The sequence below is a fragment of the Cupressus sempervirens genome, chromosome 5 (genome assembly GCF_028749045.1).
Source record: "Cupressus sempervirens isolate cs-2001-9-10 chromosome 5, ASM2874904v1, whole genome shotgun sequence".
Lineage (NCBI taxonomy): Eukaryota > Viridiplantae > Streptophyta > Pinopsida > Cupressales > Cupressaceae > Cupressus > Cupressus sempervirens.
Window position 1 is genome coordinate 249,499,430 of NC_143122.1, and position 17,166 is coordinate 249,516,595.

A 17,166-nucleotide genomic window follows, 5' to 3' on the forward strand; every position below is an offset into this window, starting at 1 on the left:
ATGTGCTCAGGTAGATATTGTGGTTCATTGCCCATGCACAAATCTGGGTTCCAACAAAAGACTTGGCATTGTCCGAAATGATTGTAGAAGGAGCACCAAACCTAGATACAATTCCATCAAGGAAATCAACAACTGATGGTTCTATGGCATCCTTCAAGGCAACTGCCTCTGTCCACCTAGTGAAATAATTAGTAGCAGCCAAAATCCATTTATGACCTGTACTAGATGGAGAATTAATGGGGACTATAAAATCCAACCCCCACTGAGTAAAGGGCTGATCTGCCTGAATAGGATGAAGGGGGAGAGTTGCAAGCCTCTATTTGCCTAAGAAGAAAGCACACTTCTCACACTTTCTCACATATCTATAACAATCGTGAAACAAGGATGGACAATAATAACCAACTCTCATGATCTTCATGGCAGTTGTTCTTGCAGAGAAATGGCCACCATCAGGGCCATCATGAAGTTCCTTAATGATCCTCTCAGCCTAATCCTCTTCAATGCATCTCAATAGTGTCACATTAAAATCTCTTCTGAATAGGATACCACCAATTACAACATAGGGAATGGACTGTAGTCTATATTGTCTTCTTTTAACTCTGTTCAATCCCTGAGGGTATCCATTCCTTGATTAGAAGTTCTTCATATCATTTATCCAGCTCCTTGGACCATTAACATTTCCTTCCTCCTCCTGCTCTGTTATTACCATAGCAACCTCTTCATCTGAATCCTGGCTTGATAACATTTCTTTGCATAATCCTCTCCCTCTTACCAGGTTGGTAATCTGAATATCACATCATATTCCATTACCTTAGTGATCCATCCAGCTCTCTTTTCACTAATATCCTTGCTTAACTGGAAGTCTTTTACATTGACATGGGGCACCAACAAACATATTTTATTGTGGGATAAGAGGTGCTTGAATTTCTTCAAGGCTCTGATGACTACAGGGGCCTGCTTCTGAACAAAGTTGTACTTATCTTCATATTCCTTAAGCCCTTCACTGAAGAAAGCTATGGGCTACTCCTCATCCTTGTCATTTTTCTAAGTCAATACAGCAGAGATACTTGACTCACCACCTAGAGTGTAGAGGATGAAATCTTTCTCAAAATTTGGGTTCATGAGAGTAGGGGCCGAGGCTATGGCTGCCTTGATCTCTTCAAAACTCTCCTTCCCTTCCTTGGTCCATGAGAAGACCATACCTTTCTTAAGCATAGCTGTAAGAGGTTTCACCATGGTAGCAAGATTAGGAATAAACCTTCTTACAAAATTTATTCTACCAAGGAAACTTTGCAGCCCCTTCTTGTGTTTGGGAAGAGGAAGGGAAAGTATTTCCTTTGTTCTCTCTAGATCAATGGTCAGCCCATCCTTAGATACAATGTGTCCCAATAATTTTCCTTGTCTTGTAGAAAAGACACACTTGACTGGATTAAGGGAAACCCCAAACTCTTTAGAAATACCTGTCTTAGATGATCAAAATGATCTTCTATATTTTTTGAGTGTATAGTTATATCATCAAGGTATACTAAGACAAACGAGTCAATTAATTTTTTAAAGGCCATCTCCATTGCCTTCTAAAATGTGGCACCTACATTTGTTAGTCCAAATGGCATCTTGCAATAAGCATAGGTGCCCCATTTAGTAGTAAATGTTGTCTTATATCTATCAAACTCCTTAACTAACACTTGGTTATAACCAGATTATCCATCAAGAAAAGAGAATCTCTTTGAACCACTAACCTTGGATAGAATTTTCTCCATGGAAGGGAGAGGATGGTGATCTTTAAGAGAAGCTTGAATAAGGTCTCTAAAGTTCACACACAATCTGATTTCTCCATTCTTCTTCCTTACAGTGGCAAGGTTAGCTACCCATGATGAGTGTTTGATGGGGAAAATTATATTAGGCTCTATCAACTTGGATAATTCTTTTCTCATTAGAGGCTCAATCTTAGGATTCACTGGCCTCTGTTTTTGCTTTACTAGTTTGGCCTTATCAATTAAATCTATGGTATGCTGAAAAAAACTAGGGTCAAACCCTTTTAAGTCATCATACATCCAAGCAAATACATCATTAAATTCTTGACATAGATGAATGAAGTTTTGTTGCTCAGTTTCAGAACATACCTTCCCCATATTTAGAGATTTTCCATCAACGATTATAACTGGGGCATGATCATCCTTTTATGCAGCTAGATTCATTCCTTTGCCTCTTGTTTGATCATCAGGATTAAAGACACTCTCCAAGGTAATGAGACCCTTGGGAAACTTGTTAGACCTGAGATGAATGATCAGATCACCATACTGATCTTTCAGTCATGATTGGTTTTTATCTGAGAATTTTGCCTCATTCTGCAAGAAACTCACAATTTCCTCATCAGAATCAAACACCTGCCAATGAGTGTTGTTGTCGGGGATGGCAGGCCTCACTACCACCTTTATTTGTTTCTTCTTCTTCTCCTCAAGATTCCCTGGTACATCATAAGATGCACCTATTGCCACAAGTCTATTAGCATGTTTATTTTCTTTCCTAGTAATACTCTGAATAGTAAATGTGTTGAAGCCCTCAAGAAAATCCCAAACTCTATGTTTGTAAGACTTGAGTAGGCCATTTTTGGTGATATTCTGGTTTCTCTCTTGGTTAACTACCAACTCACTATCCCCATATACTCTCAAGGCTTGAATTCCTCTCTTTTGGGCAAGTAAGAGACCTTGAATCAAAGATTCATACTCAGCCACATTATTGGTGCAACTGAATTGGAGCCTAAAGGAGAAGTAATATCTTATTTGTGTAGGAGAGATCAATATAACACCAGCCCCTGATTCATTTCTATTCCTTGACCCATCAAAGTACATACTCCATATCCCACTTCCATCTTCTTTAGGATTCACAAGATTGGGGACTACCACATCCTTTTCTAAAATACAATATGTACTAAGGCCTGTCTCAAGATTTTCTGACATAGGTTCAAACTAACATATACTAGCCCATTCCTCCAAGAAGAAATCAAGGATCTCTACTATGGAAGTGGCAGGCTCATTTACTATGTCATTTTCATCCATCTCTAGAATAGGACAATTTATATTGATGAAGTTGGGGGTGTAAGATACAGTGTGATGAAGGGCTTGAGGCTCTGCTCTAATTGAGGCATTGGCTCCATATTTGGTCTTAAATGACATATATGACCAATCAGTAGATATGAATCCACCCATTTGGGCAGTGAAGTCTCTTGACAGACAAATAGCAAAGTATGGCTTGACCTCAGCAACAGATATGTCTTGAATCACAGTGCAACCAGGGCATGCATGTAGGGCCATCTCCACATTCCTAAGGATACCTACAATTTTGACGATACTACCATCTAATTGTAACACATCCCTAACAATGGGCTCATATTTCATTCCTAAAGCATCAACAACACACCTAGGCATTACCGAGCTACTAGCCCCTGAATCTATCATGCAATTGTGGACTAATTTTCCCCCTATAATCAGAGAAACATAGAATGGAGGAGGTCTAACCTTTTTATTTGTCTCCACATCTCCTGCTAGTTGTACTAAACTTGTGGCACTCTCCATGATAGATGACTGATCCTTGGGTTCAATCTTTTCCAATTCTTGCTATAGCATCCTCTTTTACATTGGTATGGTAGCAACAACATCCCACATAGAAATTTTTCACATTGGTCTTCTTCATTTTCTCTACCACACTGAATGGGTTTTTAGGAACTTTGGTAGAAACTTTGGGAGTTGCACTTATAAGAGGTTGAGATGGGGCAACATAAGGATCACTTGCATCTTTCTTTCTAGAATCTTGCCTTCACTGTTGCGAAGTACTTGTTTGTTCATTTTCTACTTGTATATGAGGTGTAGCACTTGAAGTTGAGGCCTACTTAGGAGAAGGAGGGGCATCATGTTCCATAGCTCTCCTCTTACTTCTTGTGTTATGAGCAATGGAATCCTGGTTTACATTATAGCGCTCCTCCATCTGATGATTCATGAAAGAGCAATCATCCTGCCTTTGAATATATGAGGCCTCCTCGGGATGATCCTCGTATGATTGCTTTGCCGTAGGTTCTTGGTTAGTTAAGGCCAAATAAGATTCTTCCTTTTGGCACATGCAATAGGCATAAGAATAGTTGCAGGAAGGACAAAAATCTTTATCTTGGGCCAAGTTATTTTGAGGGACTATAGCTCTATTCCTGATTTGAGCTTGAAGCAGAAGCATGACTATTTTGCCTACCTTGATCAAAAGAGCTATTCCACTAATTAGGAGGCCTACCACCATTTAGATTCTGATATTGCAATTGGGGAGGCTTACCACCTTGAGCTTTCTTCCTTTCTAAGGTCACCACCTTGTTACTCATTTTTTGTATCATGGAGAAACTATCCTCTAATCTCTTTTCTTGGTCCTTCAACTCCCTCCCCTACTCTTCCAATTTTTATCCAGGGTCTTCTCTCTTTTATTTGTATTTAGCACTAGACCTTGGAGCATCTCTTTGAGTTCATCTATCCCATTTGAGGATGTGGAAGCTTGAGGGACTGGAGTAAGGGCTTGCGATGTAGAAGTTGTAGGAAGAGGGGGCATTGCCGGTTGATGATTTGGGATATCAGGAAAAAAGGGTATAGGAGGCCTCAGAGCTAGTTTGCCTGCTTGTATCTAGATGTTCTCAGCTTTTATGGCTATCTCATAAACATTAGGCAAGGTATCTCCTCCCATAGTTTGGATTTTAGTGGAAATATCACTGTTAAAAGCTCTAAGGTAATGCAAGAAGGCATTACCAGGGGTGGGTTTCACCAAAGTAGGTATTCTATCCCATGTCTTTTGAAATCTATAATTAAAATCAGTCATACATTCATGGGGGCCTCTTTTTATAGTAGTCAGCTGCTCTAAAAGTGATAGATAGTCACTTTTATCCTCAAAATGTTTGCATAATCCTGCTCCTAGTCCATCCCAATTAGTTATAGAACCATGAGCTAAACCTCTATACCAATGTAATGCTTTTCCTTTTAAAGATGAGGCTAGAAGTTTGACAGCAAAATCATCCTCTGTAATACCATGAATGTTACAGACATTTGCTACTTCTTGGATATACTCTAAAGGGGAGATGGAAGTTTCACCAGTAAAATCAGGTATACCTTTTAGTGCAGATACTAGTATATCATGTCTTTGGGCTAACAATAGAGGACTTCCACCATTAAAGGTGGCAAAAGAATGAACTCTTGGCTGTGCCATGTAAAAAAGTGTTCTATTGATGAGTGTTGATGGCAATCTAGGCTGAGTTTGAACAGTAGGAGGAGTAGAGACAGATCTTACAGGTATATTAACTATTATTCCACCCCTAACTGGTGATAATGAAGTTCTAGTCCTCCTTCTTCTAGGATTTGAAAGGGAAAGCTCTTTATTGAAATTTACCTCTAGAAGACGCCCTTGTTTCAGCTCTAGGCATGAATCACTACAACTTTGGCCTAGAACTAGATTTGTTGATGTTTAGAGTTGCCAAGTACTTTGAAGGATCGGCCTCTTGAAGGGTTGAATACTGAAGCTAGCACTACCTCTTTAGCATTAATCTCTGAAACTCTTTCTTCTTGACACCAGTAGACTTTAAATTTTGTTTGGAAAAATCTCCCACCAGGCATGCCAAAAACTGTTGTCACTTAGGTTTGCACCCTTGTCCAAGGCCTATGCGCGAGGACAACCTAGTGAAACATGGAAACAACCTCCAAGCTATGGGACTTGAACTACGAGATTGAGTCTCCAGAGAAGGCCGGCTTCCTCTTACTATTAGGGTGCACCTAACTAATTCTTGGAGAGGAAAAGGGAGAAGGAGAGCACGAAAGCAAATCTACCTAGTCTAATCTAAGGAGGTGATGCACCAGAATAGAGTGTTCGGACCAATTCTCTGCCCATACATGCACTAGTGAACCAAAATGAAACTAAGGATATTACACATCCAGACTTGCTTTGATCAAATAACCACACATAGATCAGAAGACCAAGATGAATGACACAAGGAATAAATTCACTTATATATCATTCACAGGCCAACAGAGATACAGTCATGCGAGTTACAGATTTCTACAAAACAATGGCACAGGCAAAGAATTCTTGCACTTTAATACCAATGGCTGAAGGAGATAATACAAAAAATCATACATTTTAGAGGGACAGGGTATTTTACACTGAGAATTGCAGAGCAATAGCAGAGAACAACAAAGAAGGGTCGACCCTGACAAAATGTACAAAAATTGCCTTTATAGTTCAGGCATAACTGATATTTTTACTCTGCAATTACTATCCAACCACTGCCATAAGTTCTGCACTGAAAACTAATCTGGAAATTCAATCGCGGCATGGCTTTGAGGTACAAAATCAAGTATTCGACTGAGAGAAATGCCTCGAGTAGGCCGAAGTAGCGCCAATGAATGATCTTGACATAGTAGATAGATCTGCAACAGTGATGGAAGGTCCTTCTGCACCCTGCATTCATTCTGAGTTGATGGCAATTGATTACAAAATCGAATCCATGGTGAAGACTCCTAATTTTATCATTTTTGGTTCATAAAATAGCGAATCAAACAAGTCAACTCAACTCAATACGCCAGCTGGGCCACACGGGCCAATCATTTTCTTCCATTCTACCACCCGGAGAGTCCTCTTGTGGTTGACCACCTTTATTGAACTAACAATGCCACCTTTCAAATATTAACACCAACTGTGACGGTTACACTAACTACTAGCCGCTGACCGTCAATCTGGATCGAGCTAGTGAGACACATGTAATCCAGGCGCTATGTCACCAACGTATACATCGCGCAACTTCCCCATAGCGATACAGTGCAATCTATTGATCTCTACAGATTGGATGATCGTGAAGACTCGTCTTGTATTGTACTTGCTTCTTACCCTGGGCCCCTCCTACCTGGCACCACCTCAGTAGCCACACCATGCTCGAATGACACCTAGCCATCCTTAGCATACATTCCTTGGTGAGACCTGGCCCCATGAGGACACGTCTCCACCAGGCGCCAACTCGCTATTGTGAACCCCATGCAACTTCTCCATAGCGCGATGGTGCCTGCCATCGATCAGCCTTGATCTGATGACCACGAAAGATCTGCCCCTCTTTACTATGCTGGTTGCATGAAAATATGGTCCCACCAGGACATGTGGCGCCCAGGTGATGTGTCGCCAATGTTATCTCTCGAGCAGTTCTTCATAACGTGATGGCGCCCACCATAGATCGACCTCAATCTAATGATCAGAACCACATCGTACTCTGCACATCATTTCCTCTAAAAACCGTTGGGCCCGTGAAATGATGTGCACTAACATGTACACTTGGCACCTCCCTATTGGCCATTTGAAGTGCCGACCTGGCAGATCCAAGAATTGACCCCATGGATTGGCCATGTGTCAACTAGGCGCCATGTCGCTATAAGAAAATTGAGGTCAAATTCCCATAGCACCATAGCACCCAACTGATGACATGTCCTCTGATTTGCACATGGCTCCATCTGATTCGCCGCCATAGCACCAGGCTTTCTGACTGTGTAGATGAGGTACAGATGAGACCCAACTGTTTGATCACTCCTACCATCGATCTGATCTTCCATTTGGGCACTATGTAGCCAGCGAAAAACTCATGATTTTTCCATTGGCACCATGGCGCCTTGCCGCTTTTTGAGACTTTCGACTGTCAGAACATGCTCGCCTGCCACTGTGAACACTTTTCGGTCCATCGTGAAATTTTTTTGACCTGCCGAACACTGAGACATGTTCGCTAAATGTGGACCCACCAATGCAACATGTCATCAAGGTGCTATGTCGCCATCATAAATCCCACACAGCTTCCCCATAGCACGATGACGCCATCCATTGATCTGCCTTGATCCAATGGCAGAGAACTTGTGAGCCGCAAAACATATGTTATAAGGTTCAAAACTTGGTATTTTTAATATTTCCATGGTTATTAAAATATTACTAATTGGGGAGGTGATCGTTGGGTGGGGTAACATTTGAATTTTGAATTTTGGCAGGGAAAACAAAATGTGGTAACAAGTATCTAGAGGGAAAACCCATATCTGAATTTTCAATATTGTGTGAACCATCTAAATGGGTATGTAAAACTATAAATAAATTCATACCTGGTGAAGGTCAAATTTTAATAAGAAAAAAAAATTGGCATTGGAGAGCTAAATGGATTTGGCTTAATTGGACTAGGTTGTCCAGCTAAGTAGCTAGTTTGGGAAAATGAGAAAAACCTATTGTTAGGGATGGAAACTTGAGATGACTAGGGACTAGTATAGTTGTTGGACACTTCGGAAAGTTTAGATCCTAGAGAAGAAGAGTAGTAGTGCTAGTGGAAGTAATAAGGGTTTCTTCAAGAAACCTAGTACATTGGGAACTTAGGATTAGTTTGGATAGTCCATAACCTTTGGAGGGAAGGAATTAATTTTTAGGATTCTTGGCAATTCGCTAGCAAGATCAAGATTGGGAAAGTTAAGAATGCCCCTAATTAAATTCATATAAAAGATAAGATGAGCACTAAACCCTACTCCATAAAAAATACTTACCTTTATTTGTGGTTCATAACACATATCTAGATTTGAGATGTCATCTATCATATTTCAACTTTTCAAATATTTTGTTTAATCTTGATAGGAGGATTCATCAGGTGTGTCATAATGTACATTTATATTAAATAGATTTCCTTGAGAATCCTTTTGTGCTTAATGAAAAAGAGTAGCATCACTTGTTAAGAAAAAAAATCATCTTCATAAATGTTGTACCTTGGGATTGCCTTATGTTCACATGTAATATGTATATCTGAATGATCAACATTCATCTCACAAAATGTATCAAATAATGTGTCATATTCATGTAGTTCTTTCTCATAATCATTAGAAACATTTTTATCTAATGTATTTCAATATATTTTACTATTATTTTGAAACCCATCTCATTCATTGGATTTTATCTAGATATGACTTGATTTCCCTATCTATAAATTTGAGAAAATATAATGGTCACTTTTTTGAACATACTTTTGATATTCTTCATCCAATAGATTGGAAATTTCATCCACACTAATGGAATCCTATCCTTCACTTTTGTATTCTATGTAATCACTTTCCTTACTAGCTTCATCATGAATATATTATTTCTTAATTTGATCCAAACTTTCTTCATCTGGAATGCCATTAAGGATTTGTGTTCCTTTCATAACATTTTCCTCATCCTAACTATCTTCCTCTAGTATATATTTGAATAACATTATCAAATTAGGATCACCTGAGATTTTTCAATTTTGCATTCTATTATAAAATTCATTATGTGAAGGCTTTATACCTGAGGGTATCTCATGGTGTACTTTTAACATCCTCATAAACAATTGGGCTGTAGATTCGACATCATGCCTTTGTACAAAAATCATGATCATTTAAAAACTCATAAAATGCATCTAGTTTCTAAAATGGTGATTCATCCCATTCCCCATGAAAATTGGGAACAAGATTTGAAACTAGTGGAAATAACTTATTAGGTTTATAATTAAATCTTCTAAGATCTAATAGCTTGATGTCATTTAGAATAAAAGGTTTTTTTTGGAATGCTTGATCCATCCTAGAAATCAAAAACTTTCCCCTTAAGAGAAAGGAAAGTATATCATTTTCCTATGTCTTCTCCCTTAGTAGAATCACTTATGATCTCAATGAAGTCACCACTTTTTTCAAGGAAATAGTTGTTTGATATTCTAGGTCCTTCCGTCTAGAAGAGTTTACTTTTAAAAAAAGTTCATACTTCCTCTCTATTCTAGTATGGGAAACTTAAAACTCTAGATAGTTTCACAAACTAAATTGTGAGAAAATCTCCCCAATGCAATAGCCAATTTTTTGGTTCTCAAAATTGTCTTTTGAATTCGTAGGAGCCTTTCCTTTGTGATGCTAGGAACCTCTACACAATCTTGGCCAAATCTAAAGATTGAAACTTAGTAATTCAATATCCACACTTCAGGCTCTATGGACTTAGGTGGGCGTACCATTATCTCAATCCTTTAGGTTAAGTTGAGGCTTGATTTTGTAGAATTTATGGGTGATACTCTTCAGTTGGCAACTATCTTCTCATGGAGAAATCAAAATTATATTTTGAATAGGTTAATTGGTAAAGTTGCATATCCTTAGAAATTCCTTTAAGGTTGTACATTTGTTCAAGGCATTCAATGTATAGACTAGGTTCAAAGGGGATTGGTTTTAAAATCCTTTTTATATTAAAATTTAAGACACAATTTAATGTTTTTTTATTATCAAAAGTTTTTGGCACTAGTGGAAAGCTCTCAAATTTTGGCTTCAATGGTGTAGGGTACAACTTTCATGAAAACTAATTTTTTAACCACCAAAACATATGGTGGTCTCTACTTATCTACTCTAGAAGTCTTCCTTTAGCTAGAGTTCCTAGGCTCTATACTCTTTACTTTCATAAAGTGGTATTTCTACTCCATCAGATCTCTTTTCTCATACTACTTTGAATATTTAAAACTAGGAAGATCTATAGGCTTAGTTCCACTATATTTGTATAAAACGTCGTACTTCCAACATGGTGGTCATTGTACTATGTGTAAATCTACAACATATTCTTTCATTCTTTATATCAATCCATGGTGGAATGGACATTGGTTATTTTTGTGAATGTTATTTTGTAAATACAAGCCCAAGATGGGCTTCATTGGTTGGTTTCTCTACCACCTATGGTTCCCAAATTGAACCATCAATCATTCTAAGATTTTTCTCAATTTACATAGAAACTCAAATTTCTCATGTTCTACAACAACGGAGCTTAAGGAGACCTATTTTTCCTATAGGCTCTCATCTCTAATATCTTTGTGTTCTAGACCCTTAGTAATATTTTTAATCGGCAACCTAAGATTTCCACTCATATTTTCTAGTATTATAGAAGAGAAGATAATAGGTTTGTGTTTGGATCCTTTATGAATAAATTTATTTATATTAATATTTCTTTATATTGTGAAGAATGTATATGTAAATTATTTGTATACCCATATGATAAATTATTTTTTTGGTATGGATCTTTAAAAACCACTTTTCAAAATACTTGTTTCAGGACCATACCATGCTCATGTATGGACACCATAATTTAACACAAATAAATGAATTTTCACAAATACATTTAAAGGGAGTTACCTAATACACCTAAGATTGATGACAATATTTTATCTTAATTTTTTATTGAATAATTTTATCTTTATTAGTTATTAATTGGCTATAAATGTAAATTTTTAAACCTCTCGTGTACGGACCACATAATTTGGTCAAAATCTCACTTTTTAAATTTTTTTTTTTAGCATCAAAAGAATTGTATGTAGATTGATGACATATAAATTAATTTAAGAAAAATTATAAAATAAAAAAGTTATTAAAGTTTTAGTGAATGTCACTTTTCAATATTTAGGAGATAGTTTTGATTAATAAATAATGGAAAAATAGAAAATAAACTAATAACACTATAAAATTTACATTTCTGTAATTAGAACAGTACGACCTATAATGATTTTTTGTCTCATCAAAAAATTCAATGGGAATGACTATTAAAATATTATGACAATACCAAAAATTATCGATTAAATGCCTTAGAAAAAAAAGGGACCATAAAGGCATGGCTTGGTTGGACCAAGCCTATGCCATGCCTTTCCCCAAGGCAAAACCCCATGCAAAAGTCAAGAGCCATACCAAATTCCCTCTCATGTCTCAAGAATCGGGCTGAGTAGGTTTGAAATCATATTAGGGTTTGGACTATATTTACCTTTATAATACTATAAGTAACTCCTTGGGTTTTTGTTCTGGTTCTAGGAATTTTGTAATAAATAGATATGGGAAGGAAACCAGTAGATTGGAACATCAAAACTTATAAAGATATATTATAGATAATTTTTACCTGTTGACTTTCTTGACCTGTTATGGGGTTTTTCATAATTGGTTATTTGTTATTTTAATAGAATGCTCAGATTAATTTAAAGGAAAGAAGGAGATGGTTTTATAGAATAGGACTACATATAGCATGGTGTGATCTTTCGTGTGTGCAAATAATGTGTATGGATTCTATTGGAATGTTTTCTAGAATTATTGCACACTTTTTTTTTATTTGCCAAGCTTTTTATGGGATCTCCACTATAAATAACTAGTAGTTTTGAATATATTTCATGTTTTGGGTCTAATTAAGTAAGAATTGCAATTATATGAAGGATAGTTGATTTGTTATCAGAAGGTCATTATGCGTTTAGTATTGTAATCAGATACGAATATAAGTTGAATCTTTATAGAACTTAATGGGACAATGTTTGTCACATATTTTGAATTTTGATGCTATAAACTAAAGCTAGGATCAACACTGTTTCTGGGAATAACGTTCTGGGTGTTTTAGGATTCAGTAAAATTTTATTATTTAAGAATGATTTGAAAGATGATAACATGAGTTGATGTGGTGATTTACTTTGGTATGTTCCATCACAGATGCAATATCGACATTGTCATTTTATTCTGATGATTTCTCTTGTATATACATATCTAAAGTTGTTTACGGTCCGATTTTGTTATTTTTATCAGGTTATATTTAAAGTTTGTTTCATTTCCTTTCATTCAAGCTTTTAGAATCTTTTTTAGTATAAGGATATGGAATTCTAAGGGACCCTCTTTTAGCCATCCTGGTCCATGCTCTATTTGTAATAAACTTGGATGTAATAGTTCAAATCTCAAAATCAAAAGATTTTTTGCAGAATTGGTCTAGCCAACCGGTAAGGGCTTCCAAGCCTTGCCAGTGCTCTATATCAACACTCTTAGGAAGAATCTCAGCGCAACACTCTAAAAATGGGTTTTTATTTGCTGCCCTATTTATTACCTTGCGTTTCTCCTATTTCTTTACAAGGATGGCTTCGTCTCTATAGCTTTTAGAGTCTTTGCTAGGATATCGTGGGATCCCTGCTAGTTTAGCTTTTAAATCGCTTCTAAATTTTTAGATTATTGTTTCTTTTTGCTAGGTGTTGGCTTCTGAAATCATTACTATAATATCTGGATGGATTGGTATGTTATGTTGGTTACATGATTGGTTGGAATCACTATAATTTTATATAGTGGGTTATTCAAGGAAGGGGCTTCTTCGAGGGTTGGCCTGATCAAACCCATCCTGTTTCTTACTTTTGAATATAAGGATTGATTATGCCACATCTTTTACTATGCTTTTGGTTTGAATACACAAAGGAATGGGTAATGTTTGAAGACATCAGATTTAGATCTATAGGTGGTTTCTAGGTTATGGTGATCTTTGATCTTAATCATATGGTGTAGAAGTTTATGGTTTAAGTTGAAATCATCTTTGGTTTAGATATCAAAATTTTATGATTATTGATTTCCTAACTCATAATGTGGATAATGCTAGATGCTACAGTCCTCTTAATGTTCTTGATATGTGAAGTATAGATAGTAGAGCCAACTTTTCTTTTGACTACATTTCTTACTCTGGTAGCTTAAGGTGATAATTTAAGTATTTTAGTTCCTTCATGTCCTTACTGTTTATTTTGGTTTTTGATCTATTTATAGCAGTTTATATGTTAGGATTGATTTTTAAATCTCTCAAAATAAGGTGCATTTTCCTTTGTTTGTTCACTAACCTCTTCTAGTGTTTAGCTAGTTGGATAGCTTCTATGTTTGGTAGATTCGTATTGATGTAGGTTGAGGTTAATTTCGATCTTCTTTTATTTAGTAGCACCTCTCTTGAGACCGAATGAAATGAATTGTAAGGGGTGTACCCCAGCAATGATGGCAGTGTAATCATATCACAAACTAGGAATTAGGTCACTGGGGTATGCCCCTTTCATGATATGTAATAATATAGGACTTCTATCCCAGGCTAGATTGGAGGTTTTCTTCTCCGTTCTTTCCTACCAATGCCCGTTTGAACAGAGGAAACTTTTGTAACTCTTTTTTTTTCAACTAATAAAATTTACCATGGCCTTGGCTATTTACCGATAAAAAAAAAATGTTAACAATTAAATGAAAAAAAATATTAATATCAGGCTGAAGATGATCAAATTATTGTTTTAGCATAATAAAATATTTAATTCATGAATACATTTTTTTTCTAAAATTTACTCCAATACAAATGGAACTCGGATTCACATTGAAATGAAATGCCCCTTATAGAGACAATTTGGATCTATGACGGGCTTATTATGTAATCAAGAAATTAATGTCGAATTTGATTGAAATGACCTCAGAAGAAATTCCAGCATCGACCAGATCCCCCGCGACTAATCTTATGTGCATGAACATTCACTAAAGTGGAATTAAACAATGTTTATATGCTTTGTGATTTTATTTCACCATTTAACATCAACTTATTTTATGAGAAAGGTGCTAGCCAACTTCCGTGACAATGGAGTCATAGAAGAACTGGAATGGTGACTTAAGGCAAAAGTCATTTTATGTACAAGATCAATATATGTAAATGAAGGAGGCTTTCATTTTTATGGAGTTAATTCAGAAGGTTCTAAGACAGTTTCTATTTTTAGACATTTTGTTCTCTATGGTTGAATTTTAAAATAGTTTAATCCTCTAGCTAGGATTACCAATCTTGCTGTAGTCGAAATATTTGAAATAGTTTAATCCTCTATCTAGAATTAACAATTTTGGTATGGGTACTAAGAGTTGATTCTCAAATTAAATTAATTATTTATGTTTATAATATATATAGGGGAGAGGATCTAGTACTTGAACACGCTTATCAAAATCTTATGTGAAAGTTTCTAATCACTCCCAATATTTTATAGTAGCTTATTTGGTGAGTCATCTACTTATAAGTAAGGTTTGAAGTCCACATCACCCATTATGCTACCACATCAATATGCTTTTTGCTAAGTTGTCTTAAACAACCGAAATAAAAAATGAGACCAATGGTGGTGCATAAAGGGTACCCATACTTGCACACTTGCACAGCTGATGTGGCATCACATCATTGGTTAATTTTTATACCTAAGGGTACATTTTATCCATTTTTAGGTAGTCATCATTGCACTAACAACTTTATAGTCACAAGTATTGATACAATGTTGTTAAAGAAATTGAGTATTAAGTCAATAACTCCTACCACAACTATTGAAACACATTCAAGTAATTGTCCTCTCCCCTAAAATAAAATAAAATAATAGAATAAAATCCTATATTTAAGGGTAAATCATATCAAATACAAATAGAGATTCTACATAGTTATATAGTTAAACATGTCAAGCTTTAAGCTAAGCCCATGTAAAGGAAACCCAATTTCTAGATGAAGCACTATTTCTTGGAATAGGGTAGACAAAATGAGGGAAGATAAATTGGAAATAAACCCTAAGAAAACCCTAATATTGGAGAATGCCTCTTTATCGAAAGAGCTCTACAATGTAAACAAATGGAAAATTTTGAAGATAAGGGTTACATACCTATCCAATTTTGTATGTAGGAAACTCATGGTCCTCCTCTAGATTCAAATGGCTCTGCAAATACAAAGGACAAAAGATCGACATAGAGTGCATAAAATCTACAGGGAAAACTATATTTAGCTTTAAATTGAAAACAAAGATTCGCTATTCTCTATGCCCTTACGTAACAATTACATGCTAATGCCACATCTATCACTCTAACCATGTCTCCTCACCTCTTGCCATGATGTCCTACCATTAACACTACTTGTCATGAATTTTTCACCCCAATTGTCATGAAATTTTCAACAATTTTCCTCCCAAGAAAATGGAAAAGATCCCTGAAAAAAATCAAATTGGCCAATGAGAAAGCTGAAAATTAGCAATAGAAAATTCAATTTAATAAATAGTAATTTGTTAACTTTAGTATATGAGCATATTTTTCAATTTGTATAGAGCCCAACAAAAGAACTAATGTAAAACAAAGCATCGATAAATTTAGTCTCCTGCCTTAATGATAAAGACTAATAATGTACAAGAGCCACCATTTTTCTTCTTTGAGTTTATATAATATGTACGATATATTTTTGCTAACTTTATTTTTCAAGTGACTGGATAAATTATTCTTTTATCCACTTCTAATTAAGAAAGGAAGTACAGTTCGTCGCCTTTTAGCCACATGCAATGGAATAATAGATTAGTCAACAGAGTCGGCTACTGTGAATTAACGCCTGCCATACATGAAATCTTATCTACAAGTCCACCCTATTGATTTTCAAACGAATTAATAAGTGAATAAACTTTAAAGACGTGCAACAGATTCCTTTTTCTTGTTTACTATTGTTCATCAAATGAATGAATGAATTTAAATGATGCGTATGACATATATTTTTTATCTTTACTTTTCAAATCAACAGACGAATTATTTATTATCTATACCTTGGGTGCCCTTGCTTACCAAGTAAATGAATGTATGCATGAGTTTTAACGGTGTGTAAAAGATAATTTATTTATATAATTACATATTAAATCTTATCCTCAAGTTCATCTCAATTACTAATTCATTAACTTGATTTCACGTGAATGAAAAAATAAATAGGTTGTATAAAGGATGTCTAAGAATTTTTAGTCTTGATTACGTTCATTTAACATCTTCTTTACAAGTTGATTACCTTCACTTTTGAAGTGAATGAATGGATGATTGAGTTTTAATGAAGTAAAAGAGACATTTTTCTTAGATAATTGTATATGTTATCTTTAAGTTGACACGCTGTGTTTCTCAAATAAGGTAATAATGATTGAATGAATGTTAACGATGTCCACAAGACAATTAATGTTTTGAATCAAGAGTATCATTGTCAACAAAATTTGAAGTTATCTTCTCTAAAATTTGTATAAAATATATCATTATTCTTTCTTAAATAATATACACACTAATATATCTTATAATTACATAAACATTAATAGTAGTTTCATGAAGTATTAATATGTAGATTATTCATATAAACTATATCATATTAAATTGATGTTTCTAAAATCTTTCTCAATAAAATACAAAATATGTTGATTACTTATTGTACTTGTCATAGGCAAATATTGTACTTGCCATAACAAATACTATTTACTTGCCATAAAAAATACTATTGTATTCACTTCTGACAATTAGTGAATTAGTACTATGTCAATCCACCAATGATCTTTAA